The sequence below is a fragment of the Ambystoma mexicanum genome, chromosome 5q (genome assembly GCF_040938575.1).
Source record: "Ambystoma mexicanum isolate Mex_15411 chromosome 5q, UKY_AmexF1_1, whole genome shotgun sequence".
Taxonomy (NCBI): Eukaryota; Metazoa; Chordata; class Amphibia; order Caudata; family Ambystomatidae; genus Ambystoma; species Ambystoma mexicanum.
The window spans coordinates 528,847,405-528,866,797 of NC_090933.1; the positions used below are offsets into that span (position 1 = coordinate 528,847,405).

Sequence of the window (19,393 nt, forward strand, 5' to 3'; positions counted from 1 at the left end):
AAAGCTGCAGATGGCCATCCATTGCAACGAGGATTGGCCAACCAGGTATTAATAGCAGAGTGACTCCACTGCCACGCCCTTTCACGCTGGACCTGCGCTTGTGATCAAGAGGCTGCACGCCAGTCCCATAGACCCGAGAGCCCAATTGAAAAGGTGCTTGCTTCTCACTTTATTTCTCTCGCTATTTCTTGCTGTTTTAGGCCGCTGACACGCCGCCTGCAGCCAAAGGACCAGCGCTGGAGTGCCCTTTGTCATTTTTACCAGCTGGCCATATTTTACAATCGAGCGTCAGAATACCAAACAGGTAAGAGTTAGGTCTGGGAATTGAGTCCACTTTCCATCGTGTGTCCCATAAAGCGGAAGTGTCCAGCCGAGTGCAAGCAGGTGCCTTTTGCCCGCGTGTGCTGGGACACTGCAGCTTTGGACGTGAGCCAACTTGCCCTTTTCAGTGGGCCAGTACCCGTGACTCCAGTGAGAGAAGAGGAAAAGAAAGAACTTTCCCCTTCTCTGTCGAGTGGCCCCAGTGGCCTAATGGATAAGGCACTGGCCTCCTAAGCCAGGGATTGTGGGTTCGAGTCCCATCTGGGGTGGTTCGTGGCATTTTGTTCACACTTCTGCCAAAGCATGCAAAAGGTTTTTGCGGTAGTAGGGGGTGGGCGCAGGCTAGTACTTTGCTGGGCGCTGTGAAGTCCAGAACGTGCTCTGCTGGTAGCAGACTTTAAATGCCGGGAGACTGCAGAGTGTAGCAACGCCTCATGTCAGCGAAGAGACACAGATGAGTGGTAAGAAAGACAGGGAAAATATGCTTTCTGGAATCAGAGCTCCTGCAGACAGGGCTCACTCTTCTGCCAGCTCCGACCTGCTCCGATGAAAACGAAATAAAAGAGCAAAGGCTGCGCACTTTGAACCAATTATTCGAAGCATCGTATTGAAATGAAATAAAAGGTTAACAGCCCTGGGTGGCATCAAAGTGGAATTTCCTGAATATGTCACCAATGCCATGCAATGCGCCTGTTGCACAGTATCACGCCTGTTGCCGGCCCTCGCGCGGATGACTCTTTGGGATAGCAGAAAGTGGACGGAAGACTTTTAGGATGATAGTAAAAAAAACAGAAGCGAGCACATGACTTTATTTGCGACGATTGGCGAGTTTTGAATAAAATAGTGAAAATGAAGTAAAAGCGTCTTGCTGGAGAATGCGGGCATCGATCCCGCTACCTCTCGCATGCTAAGCGAGCGCTCTACCATCTGAGCTAATTCCCCTCCTCCTCGAAGGCTCTCGATACACTGCTTCAGAGCTGAAGCACAGTCTCCGGCTCACACTTGCTTGGCTGTCCAGGGACCTGTAGTGCATAAAGCCCTTTCTCTTCATCTGCCGCAGAGGAAATCACAATCTCACCCCTTTGCCCAAAACAAAATACCTTCAGTGGAGCTACAAGTAAAGCTGCAGATGGCCATCCATTGCAACGAGGATTGGCCAACCAGGTATTAATAGCAGAGTGACTCCACTGCCACGCCCTTTCACGCTGGACCTGCGCTTGTGATCAAGAGGCTGCACGCCAGTCCCATAGACCCGAGAGCCCAATTGAAAAGGTGCTTGCTTCTCACTTTATTTCTCTCGCTATTTCTTGCTGTTTTAGGCCGCTGACACGCCGCCTGCAGCCAAAGGACCAGCGCTGGAGTGCCCTTTGTCATTTTTACCAGCTGGCCATATTTTACAATCGAGCGTCAGAATACCAAACAGGTAAGAGTTAGGTCTGGGAATTGAGTCCACTTTCCATCGTGTGTCCCATAAAGCGGAAGTGTCCAGCCGAGTGCAAGCAGGTGCCTTTTGCCCGCGTGTGCTGGGACACTGCAGCTTTGGACGTGAGCCAACTTGCCCTTTTCAGTGGGCCAGTACCCGTGACTCCAGTGAGAGAAGAGGAAAAGAAAGAACTTTCCCCTTCTCTGTCGAGTGGCCCCAGTGGCCTAATGGATAAGGCACTGGCCTCCTAAGCCAGGGATTGTGGGTTCGAGTCCCATCTGGGGTGGTTCGTGGCATTTTGTTCACACTTCTGCCAAAGCATGCAAAAGGTTTTTGCGGTAGTAGGGGGTGGGCGCAGGCTAGTACTTTCCTGGGCGCTGTGAAGTCCAGAACGTGCTCTGCTGGTAGCAGACTTTAAATGCCGGGAGACTGCAGAGTGTAGCAACGCCTCATGTCAGCGAAGAGACACAGATGAGTGGTAAGAAAGACAGGGAAAATATGCTTTCTGGAATCAGAGCTCCTGCAGACAGGGCTCACTCTTCTGCCAGCTCCGACCTGCTCCGATGAAAACGAAATAAAAGAGCAAAGGCTGCGCACTTTGAACCAATTATTCGAAGCATCGTATTGAAATGAAATAAAAGGTTAACAGCCCTGGGTGGCATCAAAGTGGAATTTCCTGAATATGTCACCAATGCCATGCAATGCGCCTGTTGCACAGTATCACGCCTGTTGCCGGCCCTCGCGCGGATGACTCTTTGGGATAGCAGAAAGTGGACGGAAGACTTTTAGGATGATAGTAAAAAAAACAGAAGCGAGCACATGACTTTATTTGCGACGATTGGCGAGTTTTGAATAAAATAGTGAAAATGAAGTAAAAGCGTCTTGCTGGAGAATGCGGGCATCGATCCCGCTACCTCTCGCATGCTAAGCGAGCGCTCTACCATCTGAGCTAATTCCCCTCCTCCTCGAAGGCTCTCGATACACTGCTTCAGAGCTGAAGCACAGTCTCCGGCTCACACTTGCTTGGCTGTCCAGGGACCTGTAGTGCATAAAGCCCTTTCTCTTCATCTGCCGCAGAGGAAATCACAATCTCACCCCTTTGCCCAAAACAAAATACCTTCAGTGGAGCTACAAGTAAAGCTGCAGATGGCCATCCATTGCAACGAGGATTGGCCAACCAGGTATTAATAGCAGAGTGACTCCACTGCCACGCCCTTTCACGCTGGACCTGCGCTTGTGATCAAGAGGCTGCACGCCAGTCCCATAGACCCGAGAGCCCAATTGAAAAGGTGCTTGCTTCTCACTTTATTTCTCTCGCTATTTCTTGCTGTTTTAGGCCGCTGACACGCCGCCTGCAGCCAAAGGACCAGCGCTGGAGTGCCCTTTGTCATTTTTACCAGCTGGCCATATTTTACAATCGAGCGTCAGAATACCAAACAGGTAAGAGTTAGGTCTGGGAATTGAGTCCACTTTCCATCGTGTGTCCCATAAAGCGGAAGTGTCCAGCCGAGTGCAAGCAGGTGCCTTTTGCCCGCGTGTGCTGGGACACTGCAGCTTTGGACGTGAGCCAACTTGCCCTTTTCAGTGGGCCAGTACCCGTGACTCCAGTGAGAGAAGAGGAAAAGAAAGAACTTTCCCCTTCTCTGTCGAGTGGCCCCAGTGGCCTAATGGATAAGGCACTGGCCTCCTAAGCCAGGGATTGTGGGTTCGAGTCCCATCTGGGGTGGTTCGTGGCATTTTGTTCACACTTCTGCCAAAGCATGCAAAAGGTTTTTGCGGTAGTAGGGGGTGGGCGCAGGCTAGTACTTTGCTGGGCGCTGTGAAGTCCAGAACGTGCTCTGCTGGTAGCAGACTTTAAATGCCGGGAGACTGCAGAGTGTAGCAACGCCTCATGTCAGCGAAGAGACACAGATGAGTGGTAAGAAAGACAGGGAAAATATGCTTTCTGGAATCAGAGCTCCTGCAGACAGGGCTCACTCTTCTGCCAGCTCCGACCTGCTCCGATGAAAACGAAATAAAAGAGCAAAGGCTGCGCACTTTGAACCAATTATTCGAAGCATCGTATTGAAATGAAATAAAAGGTTAACAGCCCTGGGTGGCATCAAAGTGGAATTTCCTGAATATGTCACCAATGCCATGCAATGCGCCTGTTGCACAGTATCACGCCTGTTGCCGGCCCTCGCGCGGATGACTCTTTGGGATAGCAGAAAGTGGACGGAAGACTTTTAGGATGATAGTAAAAAAAACAGAAGCGAGCACATGACTTTATTTGCGACGATTGGCGAGTTTTGAATAAAATAGTGAAAATGAAGTAAAAGCGTCTTGCTGGAGAATGCGGGCATCGATCCCGCTACCTCTCGCATGCTAAGCGAGCGCTCTACCATCTGAGCTAATTCCCCTCCTCCTCGAAGGCTCTCGATACACTGCTTCAGAGCTGAAGCACAGTCTCCGGCTCACACTTGCTTGGCTGTCCAGGGACCTGTAGTGCATAAAGCCCTTTCTCTTCATCTGCCGCAGAGGAAATCACAATCTCACCCCTTTGCCCAAAACAAAATACCTTCAGTGGAGCTACAAGTAAAGCTGCAGATGGCCATCCATTGCAACGAGGATTGGCCAACCAGGTATTAATAGCAGAGTGACTCCACTGCCACGCCCTTTCACGCTGGACCTGCGATTGTGATCAAGAGGCTGCACGCCAGTCCCATAGACCCGAGAGCCCAATTGAAAAGGTGCTTGCTTCTCACTTTATTTCTCTCGCTATTTCTTGCTGTTTTAGGCCGCTGACACGCCGCCTGCAGCCAAAGGACCAGCGCTGGAGTGCCCTTTGTCATTTTTACCAGCTGGCCATATTTTACAATCGAGCGTCAGAATACCAAACAGGTAAGAGTTAGGTCTGGGAATTGAGTCCACTTTCCATCGTGTGTCCCATAAAGCGGAAGTGTCCAGCCGAGTGCAAGCAGGTGCCTTTTGCCCGCGTGTGCTGGGACACTGCAGCTTTGGACGTGAGCCAACTTGCCCTTTTCAGTGGGCCAGTACCCGTGACTCCAGTGAGAGAAGAGGAAAAGAAAGAACTTTCCCCTTCTCTGTCGAGTGGCCCCAGTGGCCTAATGGATAAGGCACTGGCCTCCTAAGCCAGGGATTGTGGGTTCGAGTCCCATCTGGGGTGGTTCGTGGCATTTTGTTCACACTTCTGCCAAAGCATGCAAAAGGTTTTTGCGGTAGTAGGGGGTGGGCGCAGGCTAGTACTTTGCTGGGCGCTGTGAAGTCCAGAACGTGCTCTGCTGGTAGCAGACTTTAAATGCCGGGAGACTGCAGAGTGTAGCAACGCCTCATGTCAGCGAAGAGACACAGATGAGTGGTAAGAAAGACAGGGAAAATATGCTTTCTGGAATCAGAGCTCCTGCAGACAGGGCTCACTCTTCTGCCAGCTCCGACCTGCTCCGATGAAAACGAAATAAAAGAGCAAAGGCTGCGCACTTTGAACCAATTATTCGAAGCATCGTATTGAAATGAAATAAAAGGTTAACAGCCCTGGGTGGCATCAAAGTGGAATTTCCTGAATATGTCACCAATGCCATGCAATGCGCCTGTTGCACAGTATCACGCCTGTTGCCGGCCCTCGCGCGGATGACTCTTTGGGATAGCAGAAAGTGGACGGAAGACTTTTAGGATGATAGTAAAAAAAACAGAAGCGAGCACATGACTTTATTTGCGACGATTGGCGAGTTTTGAATAAAATAGTGAAAATGAAGTAAAAGCGTCTTGCTGGAGAATGCGGGCATCGATCCCGCTACCTCTCGCATGCTAAGCGAGCGCTCTACCATCTGAGCTAATTCCCCTCCTCCTCGAAGGCTCTCGATACACTGCTTCAGAGCTGAAGCACAGTCTCCGGCTCACACTTGCTTGGCTGTCCAGGGACCTGTAGTGCATAAAGCCCTTTCTCTTCATCTGCCGCAGAGGAAATCACAATCTCACCCCTTTGCCCAAAACAAAATACCTTCAGTGGAGCTACAAGTAAAGCTGCAGATGGCCATCCATTGCAACGAGGATTGGCCAACCAGGTATTAATAGCAGAGTGACTCCACTGCCACGCCCTTTCACGCTGGACCTGCGCTTGTGATCAAGAGGCTGCACGCCAGTCCCATAGACCCGAGAGCCCAATTGAAAAGGTGCTTGCTTCTCACTTTATTTCTCTCGCTATTTCTTGCTGTTTTAGGCCGCTGACACGCCGCCTGCAGCCAAAGGACCAGCGCTGGAGTGCCCTTTGTCATTTTTACCAGCTGGCCATATTTTACAATCGAGCGTCAGAATACCAAACAGGTAAGAGTTAGGTCTGGGAATTGAGTCCACTTTCCATCGTGTGTCCCATAAAGCGGAAGTGTCCAGCCGAGTGCAAGCAGGTGCCTTTTGCCCGCGTGTGCTGGGACACTGCAGCTTTGGACGTGAGCCAACTTGCCCTTTTCAGTGGGCCAGTACCCGTGACTCCAGTGAGAGAAGAGGAAAAGAAAGAACTTTCCCCTTCTCTGTCGAGTGGCCCCAGTGGCCTAATGGATAAGGCACTGGCCTCCTAAGCCAGGGATTGTGGGTTCGAGTCCCATCTGGGGTGGTTCGTGGCATTTTGTTCACACTTCTGCCAAAGCATGCAAAAGGTTTTTGTGGTAGTAGGGGGTGGGCGCAGGCTAGTACTTTGCTGGGCGCTGTGAAGTCCAGAACGTGCTCTGCTGGTAGCAGACTTTAAATGCCGGGAGACTGCAGAGTGTAGCAACGCCTCATGTCAGCGAAGAGACACAGATGAGTGGTAAGAAAGACAGGGAAAATATGCTTTCTGGAATCAGAGCTCCTGCAGACAGGGCTCACTCTTCTGCCAGCTCCGACCTGCTCCGATGAAAACGAAATAAAAGAGCAAAGGCTGCGCACTTTGAACCAATTATTCGAAGCATCGTATTGAAATGAAATAAAAGGTTAACAGCCCTGGGTGGCATCAAAGTGGAATTTCCTGAATATGTCACCAATGCCATGCAATGCGCCTGTTGCACAGTATCACGCCTGTTGCCGGCCCTCGCGCGGGTGACTCTTTGGGATAGCAGAAAGTGGACGGAAGACTTTTAGGATGATAGTAAAAAAAACAGAAGCGAGCACATGACTTTATTTGCGACGATTGGCGAGTTTTGAATAAAATAGTGAAAATGAAGAAAAAGCGTCTTGCTGGAGAATGCGGGCATCGATCCCGCTACCTCTCGCATGCTAAGCGAGCGCTCTACCATCTGAGCTAATTCCCCTCCTCCTCGAAGGCTCTCGATACACTGCTTCAGAGCTGAAGCACAATCTCCGGCTCACACTTGCTTGGCTGTCCAGGGACCTGTAGTGCATAAAGCCCTTTCTCTTCATCTGCGGCAGAGGAAATCACAATCTCACCCCTTTGCCCAAAACAAAATACCTTCAGTGGAGCTACAAGTAAAGCTGCAGATGGCCATCCATTGCAACGAGGATTGGCCAACCAGGTATTAATAGCAGAGTGACTCCACTGCCACGCCCTTTCACGCTGGACCTGCGCTTGTGATCAAGAGGCTGCACGCCAGTCCCATAGACCCGAGAGCCCAATTGAAAAGGTGCTTGCTTCTCACTTTATTTCTCTCGCTATTTCTTGCTGTTTTAGGCCGCTGACACGCCGCCTGCAGCCAAAGGACCAGCGCTGGAGTGCCCTTTGTCATTTTTACCAGCTGGCCATATTTTACAATCGAGCGTCAGAATACCAAACAGGTAAGAGTTAGGTCTGGGAATTGAGTCCACTTTCCATCGTGTGTCCCATAAAGCGGAAGTGTCCAGCCGAGTGCAAGCAGGTGCCTTTTGCCCGCGTGTGCTGGGACACTGCAGCTTTGGACGTGAGCCAACTTGCCCTTTTCAGTGGGCCAGTACCCGTGACTCCAGTGAGAGAAGAGGAAAAGAAAGAACTTTCCCCTTCTCTGTCGAGTGGCCCCAGTGGCCTAATGGATAAGGCACTGGCCTCCTAAGCCAGGGATTGTGGGTTCGAGTCCCATCTGGGGTGGTTCGTGGCATTTTGTTCACACTTCTGCCAAAGCATGCAAAAGGTTTTTGCGGTAGTAGGGGGTGGGCGCAGGCTAGTACTTTGCTGGGCGCTGTGAAGTCCAGAACGTGCTCTGCTGGTAGCAGACTTTAAATGCCGGGAGACTGCAGAGTGTAGCAACGCCTCATGTCAGCGAAGAGACACAGATGAGTGGTAAGAAAGACAGGGAAAATATGCTTTCTGGAATCAGAGCTCCTGCAGACAGGGCTCACTCTTCTGCCAGCTCCGACCTGCTCCGATGAAAACGAAATAAAAGAGCAAAGGCTGCGCACTTTGAACCAATTATTCGAAGCATCGTATTGAAATGAAATAAAAGGTTAACAGCCCTGGGTGGCATCAAAGTGGAATTTCCTGAATATGTCACCAATGCCATGCAATGCGCCTGTTGCACAGTATCACGCCTGTTGCCGGCCCTCGCGCGGATGACTCTTTGGGATAGCAGAAAGTGGACGGAAGACTTTTAGGATGATAGTAAAAAAAACAGAAGCGAGCACATGACTTTATTTGCGACGATTGGCGAGTTTTGAATAAAATAGTGAAAATGAAGTAAAAGCGTCTTGCTGGAGAATGCGGGCATCGATCCCGCTACCTCTCGCATGCTAAGCGAGCGCTCTACCATCTGAGCTAATTCCCCTCCTCCTCGAAGGCTCTCGATACACTGCTTCAGAGCTGAAGCACAGTCTCCGGCTCACACTTGCTTGGCTGTCCAGGGACCTGTAGTGCATAAAGCCCTTTCTCTTCATCTGCCGCAGAGGAAATCACAATCTCACCCCTTTGCCCAAAACAAAATACCTTCAGTGGAGCTACAAGTAAAGCTGCAGATGGCCATCCATTGCAACGAGGATTGGCCAACCAGGTATTAATAGCAGAGTGACTCCACTGCCACGCCCTTTCACGCTGGACCTGCGCTTGTGATCAAGAGGCTGCACGCCAGTCCCATAGACCCGAGAGCCCAATTGAAAAGGTGCTTGCTTCTCACTTTATTTCTCTCGCTATTTCTTGCTGTTTTAGGCCGCTGACACGCCGCCTGCAGCCAAAGGACCAGCGCTGGAGTGCCCTTTGTCATTTTTACCAGCTGGCCATATTTTACAATCGAGCGTCAGAATACCAAACAGGTAAGAGTTAGGTCTGGGAATTGAGTCCACTTTCCATCGTGTGTCCCATAAAGCGGAAGTGTCCAGCCGAGTGCAAGCAGGTGCCTTTTGCCCGCGTGTGCTGGGACACTGCAGCTTTGGACGTGAGCCAACTTGCCCTTTTCAGTGGGCCAGTACCCGTGACTCCAGTGAGAGAAGAGGAAAAGAAAGAACTTTCCCCTTCTCTGTCGAGTGGCCCCAGTGGCCTAATGGATAAGGCACTGGCCTCCTAAGCCAGGGATTGTGGGTTCGAGTCCCATCTGGGGTGGTTCGTGGCATTTTGTTCACACTTCTGCCAAAGCATGCAAAAGGTTTTTGCGGTAGTAGGGGGTGGGCGCAGGCTAGTACTTTGCTGGGCGCTGTGAAGTCCAGAACGTGCTCTGCTGGTAGCAGACTTTAAATGCCGGGAGACTGCAGAGTGTAGCAACGCCTCATGTCAGCGAAGAGACACAGATGAGTGGTAAGAAAGACAGGGAAAATATGCTTTCTGGAATCAGAGCTCCTGCAGACAGGGCTCACTCTTCTGCCAGCTCCGACCTGCTCCGATGAAAACGAAATAAAAGAGCAAAGGCTGCGCACTTTGAACCAATTATTCGAAGCATCGTATTGAAATGAAATAAAAGGTTAACAGCCCTGGGTGGCATCAAAGTGGAATTTCCTGAATATGTCACCAATGCCATGCAATGCGCCTGTTGCACAGTATCACGCCTGTTGCCGGCCCTCGCGCGGATGACTCTTTGGGATAGCAGAAAGTGGACGGAAGACTTTTAGGATGATAGTAAAAAAAACAGAAGCGAGCACATGACTTTATTTGCGACGATTGGCGAGTTTTGAATAAAATAGTGAAAATGAAGTAAAAGCGTCTTGCTGGAGAATGCGGGCATCGATCCCGCTACCTCTCGCATGCTAAGCGAGCGCTCTACCATCTGAGCTAATTCCCCTCCTCCTCGAAGGCTCTCGATACACTGCTTCAGAGCTGAAGCACAGTCTCCGGCTCACACTTGCTTGGCTGTCCAGGGACCTGTAGTGCATAAAGCCCTTTCTCTTCATCTGCCGCAGAGGAAATCACAATCTCACCCCTTTGCCCAAAACAAAATACCTTCAGTGGAGCTACAAGTAAAGCTGCAGATGGCCATCCATTGCAACGAGGATTGGCCAACCAGGTATTAATAGCAGAGTGACTCCACTGCCACGCCCTTTCACGCTGGACCTGCGCTTGTGATCAAGAGGCTGCACGCCAGTCCCATAGACCCGAGAGCCCAATTGAAAAGGTGCTTGCTTCTCACTTTATTTCTCTCGCTATTTCTTGCTGTTTTAGGCCGCTGACACGCCGCCTGCAGCCAAAGGACCAGCGCTGGAGTGCCCTTTGTCATTTTTACCAGCTGGCCATATTTTACAATCGAGCGTCAGAATACCAAACAGGTAAGAGTTAGGTCTGGGAATTGAGTCCACTTTCCATCGTGTGTCCCATAAAGCGGAAGTGTCCAGCCGAGTGCAAGCAGGTGCCTTTTGCCCGCGTGTGCTGGGACACTGCAGCTTTGGACGTGAGCCAACTTGCCCTTTTCAGTGGGCCAGTACCCGTGACTCCAGTGAGAGAAGAGGAAAAGAAAGAACTTTCCCCTTCTCTGTCGAGTGGCCCCAGTGGCCTAATGGATAAGGCACTGGCCTCCTAAGCCAGGGATTGTGGGTTCGAGTCCCATCTGGGGTGGTTCGTGGCATTTTGTTCACACTTCTGCCAAAGCATGCAAAAGGTTTTTGCGGTAGTAGGGGGTGGGCGCAGGCTAGTACTTTGCTGGGCGCTGTGAAGTCCAGAACGTGCTCTGCTGGTAGCAGACTTTAAATGCCGGGAGACTGCAGAGTGTAGCAACGCCTCATGTCAGCGAAGAGACACAGATGAGTGGTAAGAAAGACAGGGAAAATATGCTTTCTGGAATCAGAGCTCCTGCAGACAGGGCTCACTCTTCTGCCAGCTCCGACCTGCTCCGATGAAAACGAAATAAAAGAGCAAAGGCTGCGCACTTTGAACCAATTATTCGAAGCATCGTATTGAAATGAAATAAAAGGTTAACAGCCCTGGGTGGCATCAAAGTGGAATTTCCTGAATATGTCACCAATGCCATGCAATGCGCCTGTTGCACAGTATCACGCCTGTTGCCGGCCCTCGCGCGGATGACTCTTTGGGATAGCAGAAAGTGGACGGAAGACTTTTAGGATGATAGTAAAAAAAACAGAAGCGAGCACATGACTTTATTTGCGACGATTGGCGAGTTTTGAATAAAATAGTGAAAATGAAGTAAAAGCGTCTTGCTGGAGAATGCGGGCATCGATCCCGCTACCTCTCGCATGCTAAGCGAGCGCTCTACCATCTGAGCTAATTCCCCTCCTCCTCGAAGGCTCTCGATACACTGCTTCAGAGCTGAAGCACAGTCTCCGGCTCACACTTGCTTGGCTGTCCAGGGACCTGTAGTGCATAAAGCCCTTTCTCTTCATCTGCCGCAGAGGAAATCACAATCTCACCCCTTTGCCCAAAACAAAATACCTTCAGTGGAGCTACAAGTAAAGCTGCAGATGGCCATCCATTGCAACGAGGATTGGCCAACCAGGTATTAATAGCAGAGTGACTCCACTGCCACGCCCTTTCACGCTGGACCTGCGCTTGTGATCAAGAGGCTGCACGCCAGTCCCATAGACCCGAGAGCCCAATTGAAAAGGTGCTTGCTTCTCACTTTATTTCTCTCGCTATTTCTTGCTGTTTTAGGCCGCTGACACGCCGCCTGCAGCCAAAGGACCAGCGCTGGAGTGCCCTTTGTCATTTTTACCAGCTGGCCATATTTTACAATCGAGCGTCAGAATACCAAACAGGTAAGAGTTAGGTCTGGGAATTGAGTCCACTTTCCATCGTGTGTCCCATAAAGCGGAAGTGTCCAGCCGAGTGCAAGCAGGTGCCTTTTGCCCGCGTGTGCTGGGACACTGCAGCTTTGGACGTGAGCCAACTTGCCCTTTTCAGTGGGCCAGTACCCGTGACTCCAGTGAGAGAAGAGGAAAAGAAAGAACTTTCCCCTTCTCTGTCGAGTGGCCCCAGTGGCCTAATGGATAAGGCACTGGCCTCCTAAGCCAGGGATTGTGGGTTCGAGTCCCATCTGGGGTGGTTCGTGGCATTTTGTTCACACTTCTGCCAAAGCATGCAAAAGGTTTTTGCGGTAGTAGGGGGTGGGCGCAGGCTAGTACTTTGCTGGGCGCTGTGAAGTCCAGAACGTGCTCTGCTGGTAGCAGACTTTAAATGCCGGGAGACTGCAGAGTGTAGCAACCCCTCATGTCAGCGAAGAGACACAGATGAGTGGTAAGAAAGACAGGGAAAATATGCTTTCTGGAATCAGAGCTCCTGCAGACAGGGCTCACTCTTCTGCCAGCTCCGACCTGCTCCGATGAAAACGAAATAAAAGAGCAAAGGCTGCGCACTTTGAACCAATTATTCGAAGCATCGTATTGAAATTAAATAAAAGGTTAACAGCCCTGGGTGGCATCAAAGTGGAATTTCCTGAATATGTCACCAATGCCATGCAATGCGCCTGTTGCACAGTATCACGCCTGTTGCCGGCCCTCGCGCGGATGACTCTTTGGGATAGCAGAAAGTGGACGGAAGACTTTTAGGATGATAGTAAAAAAAACAGAAGCGAGCACATGACTTTATTTGCGACGATTGGCGAGTTTTGAATAAAATAGTGAAAATGAAGAAAAAGCGTCTTGCTGGAGAATGCGGGCATCGATCCCGCTACCTCTCGCATGCTAAGCGAGCGCTCTACCATCTGAGCTAATTCCCCTCCTCCTCGAAGGCTCTCGATACACTGCTTCAGAGCTGAAGCACAGTCTCCGGCTCACACTTGCTTGGCTGTCCAGGGACCTGTAGTGCATAAAGCCCTTTCTCTTCATCTGCCGCAGAGGAATTCACAATCTCACCCCTTTGCCCAAAACAAAATACCTTCAGTGGAGCTACAAGTAAAGCTGCAGATGGCCATCCATTGCAACGAGGATTGGCCAACCAGGTATTAATAGCAGAGTGACTCCACTGCCACGCCCTTTCACGCTGGACCTGCGCTTGTGATCAAGAGGCTGCACGCCAGTCCCATAGACCCGAGAGCCCAATTGAAAAGGTGCTTGCTTCTCACTTTATTTCTCTCGCTATTTCTTGCTGTTTTAGGCCGCTGACACGCCGCCTGCAGCCAAAGGACCAGCGCTGGAGTGCCCTTTGTCATTTTTACCAGCTGGCCATATTTTACAATCGAGCGTCAGAATACCAAACAGGTAAGAGTTAGGTCTGGGAATTGAGTCCACTTTCCATCGTGTGTCCCATAAAGCGGAAGTGTCCAGCCGAGTGCAAGCAGGTGCCTTTTGCCCGCGTGTGCTGGGACACTGCAGCTTTGGACGTGAGCCAACTTGCCCTTTTCAGTGGGCCAGTACCCGTGACTCCAGTGAGAGAAGAGGAAAAGAAAGAACTTTCCCCTTCTCTGTCGAGTGGCCCCAGTGGCCTAATGGATAAGGCACTGGCCTCCTAAGCCAGGGATTGTGGGTTCGAGTCCCATCTGGGGTGGTTCGTGGCATTTTGTTCACACTTCTGCCAAAGCATGCAAAAGGTTTTTGCGGTAGTAGGGGGTGGGCGCAGGCTAGTACTTTGCTGGGCGCTGTGAAGTCCAGAACGTGCTCTGCTGGTAGCAGACTTTAAATGCCGGGAGACTGCAGAGTGTAGCAACGCCTCATGTCAGCGAAGAGACACAGATGAGTGGTAAGAAAGACAGGGAAAATATGCTTTCTGGAATCAGAGCTCCTGCAGACAGGGCTCACTCTTCTGCCAGCTCCGACCTGCTCCGATGAAAACGAAATAAAAGAGCAAAGGCTGCGCACTTTGAACCAATTATTCGAAGCATCGTATTGAAATGAAATAAAAGGTTAACAGCCCTGGGTGGCATCAAAGTGGAATTTCCTGAATATGTCACCAATGCCATGCAATGCGCCTGTTGCACAGTATCACGCCTGTTGCCGGCCCTCGCGCGGATGACTCTTTGGGATAGCAGAAAGTGGACGGAAGACTTTTAGGATGATAGTAAAAAAAACAGAAGCGAGCACATGACTTTATTTGCGACGATTGGCGAGTTTTGAATAAAATAGTGAAAATGAAGTAAAAGCGTCTTGCTGGAGAATGCGGGCATCGATCCCGCTACCTCTCGCATGCTAAGCGAGCGCTCTACCATCTGAGCTAATTCCCCTCCTCCTCGAAGGCTCTCGATACACTGCTTCAGAGCTGAAGCACAGTCTCCGGCTCACACTTGCTTGGCTGTCCAGGGACCTGTAGTGCATAAAGCCCTTTCTCTTCATCTGCCGCAGAGGAAATCACAATCTCACCCCTTTGCCCAAAACAAAATACCTTCAGTGGAGCTACAAGTAAAGCTGCAGATGGCCATCCATTGCAACGAGGATTGGCCAACCAGGTATTAATAGCAGAGTGACTCCACTGCCACGCCCTTTCACGCTGGACCTGCGCTTGTGATCAAGAGGCTGCACGCCAGTCCCATAGACCCGAGAGCCCAATTGAAAAGGTGCTTGCTTCTCACTTTATTTCTCTCGCTATTTCTTGCTGTTTTAGGCCGCTGACACGCCGCCTGCAGCCAAAGGACCAGCGCTGGAGTGCCCTTTGTCATTTTTACCAGCTGGCCATATTTTACAATCGAGCGTCAGAATACCAAACAGGTAAGAGTTAGGTCTGGGAATTGAGTCCACTTTCCATCGTGTGTCCCATAAAGCGGAAGTGTCCAGCCGAGTGCAAGCAGGTGCCTTTTGCCCGCGTGTGCTGGGACACTGCAGCTTTGGACGTGAGCCAACTTGCCCTTTTCAGTGGGCCAGTACCCGTGACTCCAGTGAGAGAAGAGGAAAAGAAAGAACTTTCCCCTTCTCTGTCGAGTGGCCCCAGTGGCCTAATGGATAAGGCACTGGCCTCCTAAGCCAGGGATTGTGGGTTCGAGTCCCATCTGGGGTGGTTCGTGGCATTTTGTTCACACTTCTGCCAAAGCATGCAAAAGGTTTTTGCGGTAGTAGGGGGTGGGCGCAGGCTAGTACTTTGCTGGGCGCTGTGAAGTCCAGAACGTGCTCTGCTGGTAGCAGACTTTAAATGCCGGGAGACTGCAGAGTGTAGCAACGCCTCATGTCAGCGAAGAGACACAGATGAGTGGTAAGAAAGACAGGGAAAATATGCTTTCTGGAATCAGAGCTCCTGCAGACAGGGCTCACTCTTCTGCCAGCTCCGACCTGCTCCGATGAAAACGAAATAAAAGAGCAAAGGCTGCGCACTTTGAACCAATTATTCGAAGCATCGTATTGAAATGAAATAAAAGGTTAACAGCCCTGGGTGGCATCAAAGTGGAATTTCCTGAATATGTCACCAATGCCATGCAATGCGCCTGTTGCACAGTATCACGCCTGTTGCCGGCCCTCGCGCGGATGACTCTTTGGGATAGCAGAAAGTGGACGGAAGACTTTTAGGATGATAGTAAAAAAAACAGAAGCGAGCACATGACTTTATTTGCGACGATTGGCGAGTTTTGAATAAAATAGTGAAAATGAAGTAAAAGCGTCTTGCTGGAGAATGCGGGCATCGATCCCGCTACCTCTCGCATGCTAAGCGAGCGCTCTACCATCTGAGCTAATTCCCCTCCTCCTCGAAGGCTCTCGATACACTGCTTCAGAGCTGAAGCACAGTCTCCGGCTCACACTTGCTTGGCTGTCCAGGGACCTGTAGTGCATAAAGCCCTTTCTCTTCATCTGCCGCAGAGGAAATCACAATCTCACCCCTTTGCCCAAAACAAAATACCTTCAGTGGAGCTACAAGTAAAGCTGCAGATGGCCATCCATTGCAACGAGGATTGGCCAACCAGGTATTAATAGCAGAGTGACTCCACTGCCACGCCCTTTCACGCTGGACCTGCGCTTGTGATCAAGAGGCTGCACGCCAGTCCCATAGACCCGAGAGCCCAATTGAAAAGGTGCTTGCTTCTCACTTTATTTCTCTCGCTATTTCTTGCTGTTTTAGGCCGCTGACACGCCGCCTGCAGCCAAAGGACCAGCGCTGGAGTGCCCTTTGTCATTTTTACCAGCTGGCCATATTTTACAATCGAGCGTCAGAATACCAAACAGGTAAGAGTTAGGTCTGGGAATTGAGTCCACTTTCCATCGTGTGTCCCATAAAGCGGAAGTGTCCAGCCGAGTGCAAGCAGGTGCCTTTTGCCCGCGTGTGCTGGGACACTGCAGCTTTGGACGTGAGCCAACTTGCCCTTTTCAGTGGGCCAGTACCCGTGACTCCAGTGAGAGAAGAGGAAAAGAAAGAACTTTCCCCTTCTCTGTCGAGTGGCCCCAGTGGCCTAATGGATAAGGCACTGGCCTCCTAAGCCAGGGATTGTGGGTTCGAGTCCCATCTGGGGTGGTTCGTGGCATTTTGTTCACACTTCTGCCAAAGCATGCAAAAGGTTTTTGCGGTAGTAGGGGGTGGGCGCAGGCTAGTACTTTGCTGGGCGCTGTGAAGTCCAGAACGTGCTCTGCTGGTAGCAGACTTTAAATGCCGGGAGACTGCAGAGTGTAGCAACGCCTCATGTCAGCGAAGAGACACAGATGAGTGGTAAGAAAGACAGGGAAAATATGCTTTCTGGAATCAGAGCTCCTGCAGACAGGGCTCACTCTTCTGCCAGCTCCGACCTGCTCCGATGAAAACGAAATAAAAGAGCAAAGGCTGCGCACTTTGAACCAATTATTCGAAGCATCGTATTGAAATGAAATAAAAGGTTAACAGCCCTGGGTGGCATCAAAGTGGAATTTCCTGAATATGTCACCAATGCCATGCAATGCGCCTGTTGCACAGTATCACGCCTGTTGCCGGCCCTCGCGCGGATGACTCTTTGGGATAGCAGAAAGTGGACGGAAGACTTTTAGGATGATAGTAAAAAAAACAGAAGCGAGCACATGACTTTATTTGCGACGATTGGCGAGTTTTGAATAAAATAGTGAAAATGAAGTAAAAGCGTCTTGCTGGAGAATGCGGGCATCGATCCCGCTACCTCTCGCATGCTAAGCGAGCGCTCTACCATCTGAGCTAATTCCCCTCCTCCTCGAAGGCTCTCGATACACTGCTTCAGAGCTGAAGCACAGTCTCCGGCTCACACTTGCTTGGCTGTCCAGGGACCTGTAGTGCATAAAGCCCTTTCTCTTCATCTGCCGCAGAGGAAATCACAATCTCACCCCTTTGCCCAAAACAAAATACCTTCAGTGGAGCTACAAGTAAAGCTGCAGATGGCCATCCATTGCAACGAGGATTGGCCAACCAGGTATTAATAGCAGAGTGACTCCACTGCCACGCCCTTTCACGCTGGACCTGCGCTTGTGATCAAGAGGCTGCACGCCAGTCCCATAGACCCGAGAGCCCAATTGAAAAGGTGCTTGCTTCTCACTTTATTTCTCTCGCTATTTCTTGCTGTTTTAGGCCGCTGACACGCCGCCTGCAGCCAAAGGACCAGCGCTGGAGTGCCCTTTGTCATTTTTACCAGCTGGCCATATTTTACAATCGAGCGTCAGAATACCAAACAGGTAAGAGTTAGGTCTGGGAATTGAGTCCACTTTCCATCGTGTGTCCCATAAAGCGGAAGTGTCCAGCCGAGTGCAAGCAGGTGCCTTTTGCCCGCGTGTGCTGGGACACTGCAGCTTTGGACGTGAGCCAACTTGCCCTTTTCAGTGGGCCAGTACCCGTGACTCCAGTGAGAGAAGAGGAAAAGAAAGAACTTTCCCCTTCTCTGTCGAGTGGCCCCAGTGGCCTAATGGATAAGGCACTGGCCTCCTAAGCCAGGGATTGTGGGTTCGAGTCCCATCTGGGGTGGTTCGTGGCATTTTGTTCACACTTCTGCCAAAGCATGCAAAAGGTTTTTGCGGTAGTAGGGGGTGGGCGCAGGCTAGTACTTTGCTGGGCGCTGTGAAGTCCAGAACGTGCTCTGCTGGTAGCAGACTTTAAATGCCGGGAGACTGCAGAGTGTAGCAACCCCTCATGTCAGCGAAGAGACACAGATGAGTGGTAAGAAAGACAGGGAAAATATGCTTTCTGGAATCAGAGCTCCTGCAGACAGGGCTCACTCTTCTGCCAGCTCCGACCTGCTCCGATGAAAACGAAATAAAAGAGCAAAGGCTGCGCACTTTGAACCAATTATTCGAAGCATCGTATTGAAATTAAATAAAAGGTTAACAGCCCTGGGTGGCATCAAAGTGGAATTTCCTGAATATGTCACCAATGCCATGCAATGCGCCTGTTGCACAGTATCACGCCTGTTGCCGGCCCTCGCGCGGATGACTCTTTGGGATAGCAGAAAGTGGACGGAAGACTTTTAGGATGATAGTAAAAAAAACAGAAGCGAGCACATGACTTTATTTGCGACGATTGGCGAGTTTTGAATAAAATAGTGAAAATGAAGAAAAAGCGTCTTGCTGGAGAATGCGGGCATCGATCCCGCTACCTCTCGCATGCTAAGCGAGCGCTCTACCATCTGAGCTAATTCCCCTCCTCCTCGAAGGCTCTCGATACACTGCTTCAGAGCTGAAGCACAGTCTCCGGCTCACACTTGCTTGGCTGTCCAGGGACCTGTAGTGCATAAAGCCCTTTCTCTTCATCTGCCGCAGAGGAATTCACAATCTCACCCCTTTGCCCAAAACAAAATACCTTCAGTGGAGCTACAAGTAAAGCTGCAGATGGCCATCCATTGCAACGAGGATTGGCCAACCAGGTATTAATAGCAGAGTGACTCCACTGCCACGCCCTTTCACGCTGGACCTGCGCTTGTGATCAAGAGGCTGCACGCCAGTCCCATAGACCCGAGAGCCCAATTGAAAAGGTGCTTGCTTCTCACTTTATTTCTCTCGCTATTTCTTGCTGTTTTAGGCCGCTGACACGCCGCCTGCAGCCAAAGGACCAGCGCTGGAGTGCCCTTTGTCATTTTTACCAGCTGGCCATATTTTACAATCGAGCGTCAGAATACCAAACAGGTAAGAGTTAGGTCTGGGAATTGAGTCCACTTTCCATCGTGTGTCCCATAAAGCGGAAGTGTCCAGCCGAGTGCAAGCAGGTGCCTTTTGCCCGCGTGTGCTGGGACACTGCAGCTTTGGACGTGAGCCAACTTGCCCTTTTCAGTGGGCCAGTACCCGTGACTCCAGTGAGAGAAGAGGAAAAGAAAGAACTTTCCCTTTCTCTGTCGAGTTGCCCCAGTGGCCTAATGGATAAGGCACTGGCCTCCTAAGCCAGGGATTGTGGGTTCGAGTCCCATCTGGGGTGGTTCGTGGCATTTTGTTCACACTTCTGCCAAAGCATGCAAAAGGTTTTTGCGGTAGTAGGGGGTGGGCGCAGGCTAGTACTTT

General features: G+C 50.7%; 27 non-coding genes across 27 annotated transcripts; 14 read left to right on the forward strand and 13 right to left on the reverse strand.

Annotated features, from left to right (window-relative positions):
- Positions 1 to 517: 517 nt before the first annotated feature.
- On the forward strand, positions 518 to 590 carry TRNAR-CCU (transfer RNA arginine (anticodon CCU)). The gene has a single exon. It is a non-coding gene; the product is annotated as a tRNA-Arg (tRNA).
- A 600-nt stretch (positions 591 to 1,190) lies between these two features.
- Positions 1,191 to 1,263, reverse strand: TRNAA-AGC (transfer RNA alanine (anticodon AGC)). Its single transcript has one exon. It is a non-coding gene; the product is annotated as a tRNA-Ala (tRNA).
- Positions 1,264 to 1,957: 694 nt separating this feature from the next.
- TRNAR-CCU (transfer RNA arginine (anticodon CCU)) lies at positions 1,958 to 2,030 on the forward strand. The gene has a single exon. It is a non-coding gene; the product is annotated as a tRNA-Arg (tRNA).
- A 600-nt stretch (positions 2,031 to 2,630) lies between these two features.
- Positions 2,631 to 2,703, reverse strand: TRNAA-AGC (transfer RNA alanine (anticodon AGC)). Its single transcript has one exon. It is a non-coding gene; the product is annotated as a tRNA-Ala (tRNA).
- Positions 2,704 to 3,397: 694 nt separating this feature from the next.
- Positions 3,398 to 3,470, forward strand: TRNAR-CCU (transfer RNA arginine (anticodon CCU)). The gene has a single exon. It is a non-coding gene; the product is annotated as a tRNA-Arg (tRNA).
- Positions 3,471 to 4,070: 600 nt separating this feature from the next.
- Positions 4,071 to 4,143, reverse strand: TRNAA-AGC (transfer RNA alanine (anticodon AGC)). Its single transcript has one exon. It is a non-coding gene; the product is annotated as a tRNA-Ala (tRNA).
- A 694-nt stretch (positions 4,144 to 4,837) lies between these two features.
- On the forward strand, positions 4,838 to 4,910 carry TRNAR-CCU (transfer RNA arginine (anticodon CCU)). The gene has a single exon. It is a non-coding gene; the product is annotated as a tRNA-Arg (tRNA).
- A 600-nt stretch (positions 4,911 to 5,510) lies between these two features.
- On the reverse strand, positions 5,511 to 5,583 carry TRNAA-AGC (transfer RNA alanine (anticodon AGC)). Its single transcript has one exon. It is a non-coding gene; the product is annotated as a tRNA-Ala (tRNA).
- A 694-nt stretch (positions 5,584 to 6,277) lies between these two features.
- Positions 6,278 to 6,350, forward strand: TRNAR-CCU (transfer RNA arginine (anticodon CCU)). The gene has a single exon. It is a non-coding gene; the product is annotated as a tRNA-Arg (tRNA).
- Positions 6,351 to 6,950: 600 nt separating this feature from the next.
- TRNAA-AGC (transfer RNA alanine (anticodon AGC)) lies at positions 6,951 to 7,023 on the reverse strand. The gene has a single exon. It is a non-coding gene; the product is annotated as a tRNA-Ala (tRNA).
- Positions 7,024 to 7,717: 694 nt separating this feature from the next.
- Positions 7,718 to 7,790, forward strand: TRNAR-CCU (transfer RNA arginine (anticodon CCU)). The gene has a single exon. It is a non-coding gene; the product is annotated as a tRNA-Arg (tRNA).
- A 600-nt stretch (positions 7,791 to 8,390) lies between these two features.
- On the reverse strand, positions 8,391 to 8,463 carry TRNAA-AGC (transfer RNA alanine (anticodon AGC)). Its single transcript has one exon. It is a non-coding gene; the product is annotated as a tRNA-Ala (tRNA).
- Positions 8,464 to 9,157: 694 nt separating this feature from the next.
- TRNAR-CCU (transfer RNA arginine (anticodon CCU)) lies at positions 9,158 to 9,230 on the forward strand. Its single transcript has one exon. It is a non-coding gene; the product is annotated as a tRNA-Arg (tRNA).
- Positions 9,231 to 9,830: 600 nt separating this feature from the next.
- Positions 9,831 to 9,903, reverse strand: TRNAA-AGC (transfer RNA alanine (anticodon AGC)). The gene has a single exon. It is a non-coding gene; the product is annotated as a tRNA-Ala (tRNA).
- A 694-nt stretch (positions 9,904 to 10,597) lies between these two features.
- TRNAR-CCU (transfer RNA arginine (anticodon CCU)) lies at positions 10,598 to 10,670 on the forward strand. The gene has a single exon. It is a non-coding gene; the product is annotated as a tRNA-Arg (tRNA).
- Positions 10,671 to 11,270: 600 nt separating this feature from the next.
- Positions 11,271 to 11,343, reverse strand: TRNAA-AGC (transfer RNA alanine (anticodon AGC)). Its single transcript has one exon. It is a non-coding gene; the product is annotated as a tRNA-Ala (tRNA).
- A 694-nt stretch (positions 11,344 to 12,037) lies between these two features.
- Positions 12,038 to 12,110, forward strand: TRNAR-CCU (transfer RNA arginine (anticodon CCU)). The gene has a single exon. It is a non-coding gene; the product is annotated as a tRNA-Arg (tRNA).
- A 600-nt stretch (positions 12,111 to 12,710) lies between these two features.
- Positions 12,711 to 12,783, reverse strand: TRNAA-AGC (transfer RNA alanine (anticodon AGC)). The gene has a single exon. It is a non-coding gene; the product is annotated as a tRNA-Ala (tRNA).
- Positions 12,784 to 13,477: 694 nt separating this feature from the next.
- TRNAR-CCU (transfer RNA arginine (anticodon CCU)) lies at positions 13,478 to 13,550 on the forward strand. The gene has a single exon. It is a non-coding gene; the product is annotated as a tRNA-Arg (tRNA).
- Positions 13,551 to 14,150: 600 nt separating this feature from the next.
- Positions 14,151 to 14,223, reverse strand: TRNAA-AGC (transfer RNA alanine (anticodon AGC)). Its single transcript has one exon. It is a non-coding gene; the product is annotated as a tRNA-Ala (tRNA).
- Positions 14,224 to 14,917: 694 nt separating this feature from the next.
- Positions 14,918 to 14,990, forward strand: TRNAR-CCU (transfer RNA arginine (anticodon CCU)). The gene has a single exon. It is a non-coding gene; the product is annotated as a tRNA-Arg (tRNA).
- A 600-nt stretch (positions 14,991 to 15,590) lies between these two features.
- On the reverse strand, positions 15,591 to 15,663 carry TRNAA-AGC (transfer RNA alanine (anticodon AGC)). Its single transcript has one exon. It is a non-coding gene; the product is annotated as a tRNA-Ala (tRNA).
- A 694-nt stretch (positions 15,664 to 16,357) lies between these two features.
- Positions 16,358 to 16,430, forward strand: TRNAR-CCU (transfer RNA arginine (anticodon CCU)). The gene has a single exon. It is a non-coding gene; the product is annotated as a tRNA-Arg (tRNA).
- Positions 16,431 to 17,030: 600 nt separating this feature from the next.
- TRNAA-AGC (transfer RNA alanine (anticodon AGC)) lies at positions 17,031 to 17,103 on the reverse strand. The gene has a single exon. It is a non-coding gene; the product is annotated as a tRNA-Ala (tRNA).
- Positions 17,104 to 17,797: 694 nt separating this feature from the next.
- TRNAR-CCU (transfer RNA arginine (anticodon CCU)) lies at positions 17,798 to 17,870 on the forward strand. The gene has a single exon. It is a non-coding gene; the product is annotated as a tRNA-Arg (tRNA).
- A 600-nt stretch (positions 17,871 to 18,470) lies between these two features.
- On the reverse strand, positions 18,471 to 18,543 carry TRNAA-AGC (transfer RNA alanine (anticodon AGC)). The gene has a single exon. It is a non-coding gene; the product is annotated as a tRNA-Ala (tRNA).
- Positions 18,544 to 19,237: 694 nt separating this feature from the next.
- On the forward strand, positions 19,238 to 19,310 carry TRNAR-CCU (transfer RNA arginine (anticodon CCU)). The gene has a single exon. It is a non-coding gene; the product is annotated as a tRNA-Arg (tRNA).
- Positions 19,311 to 19,393: the final 83 nt, after the last annotated feature.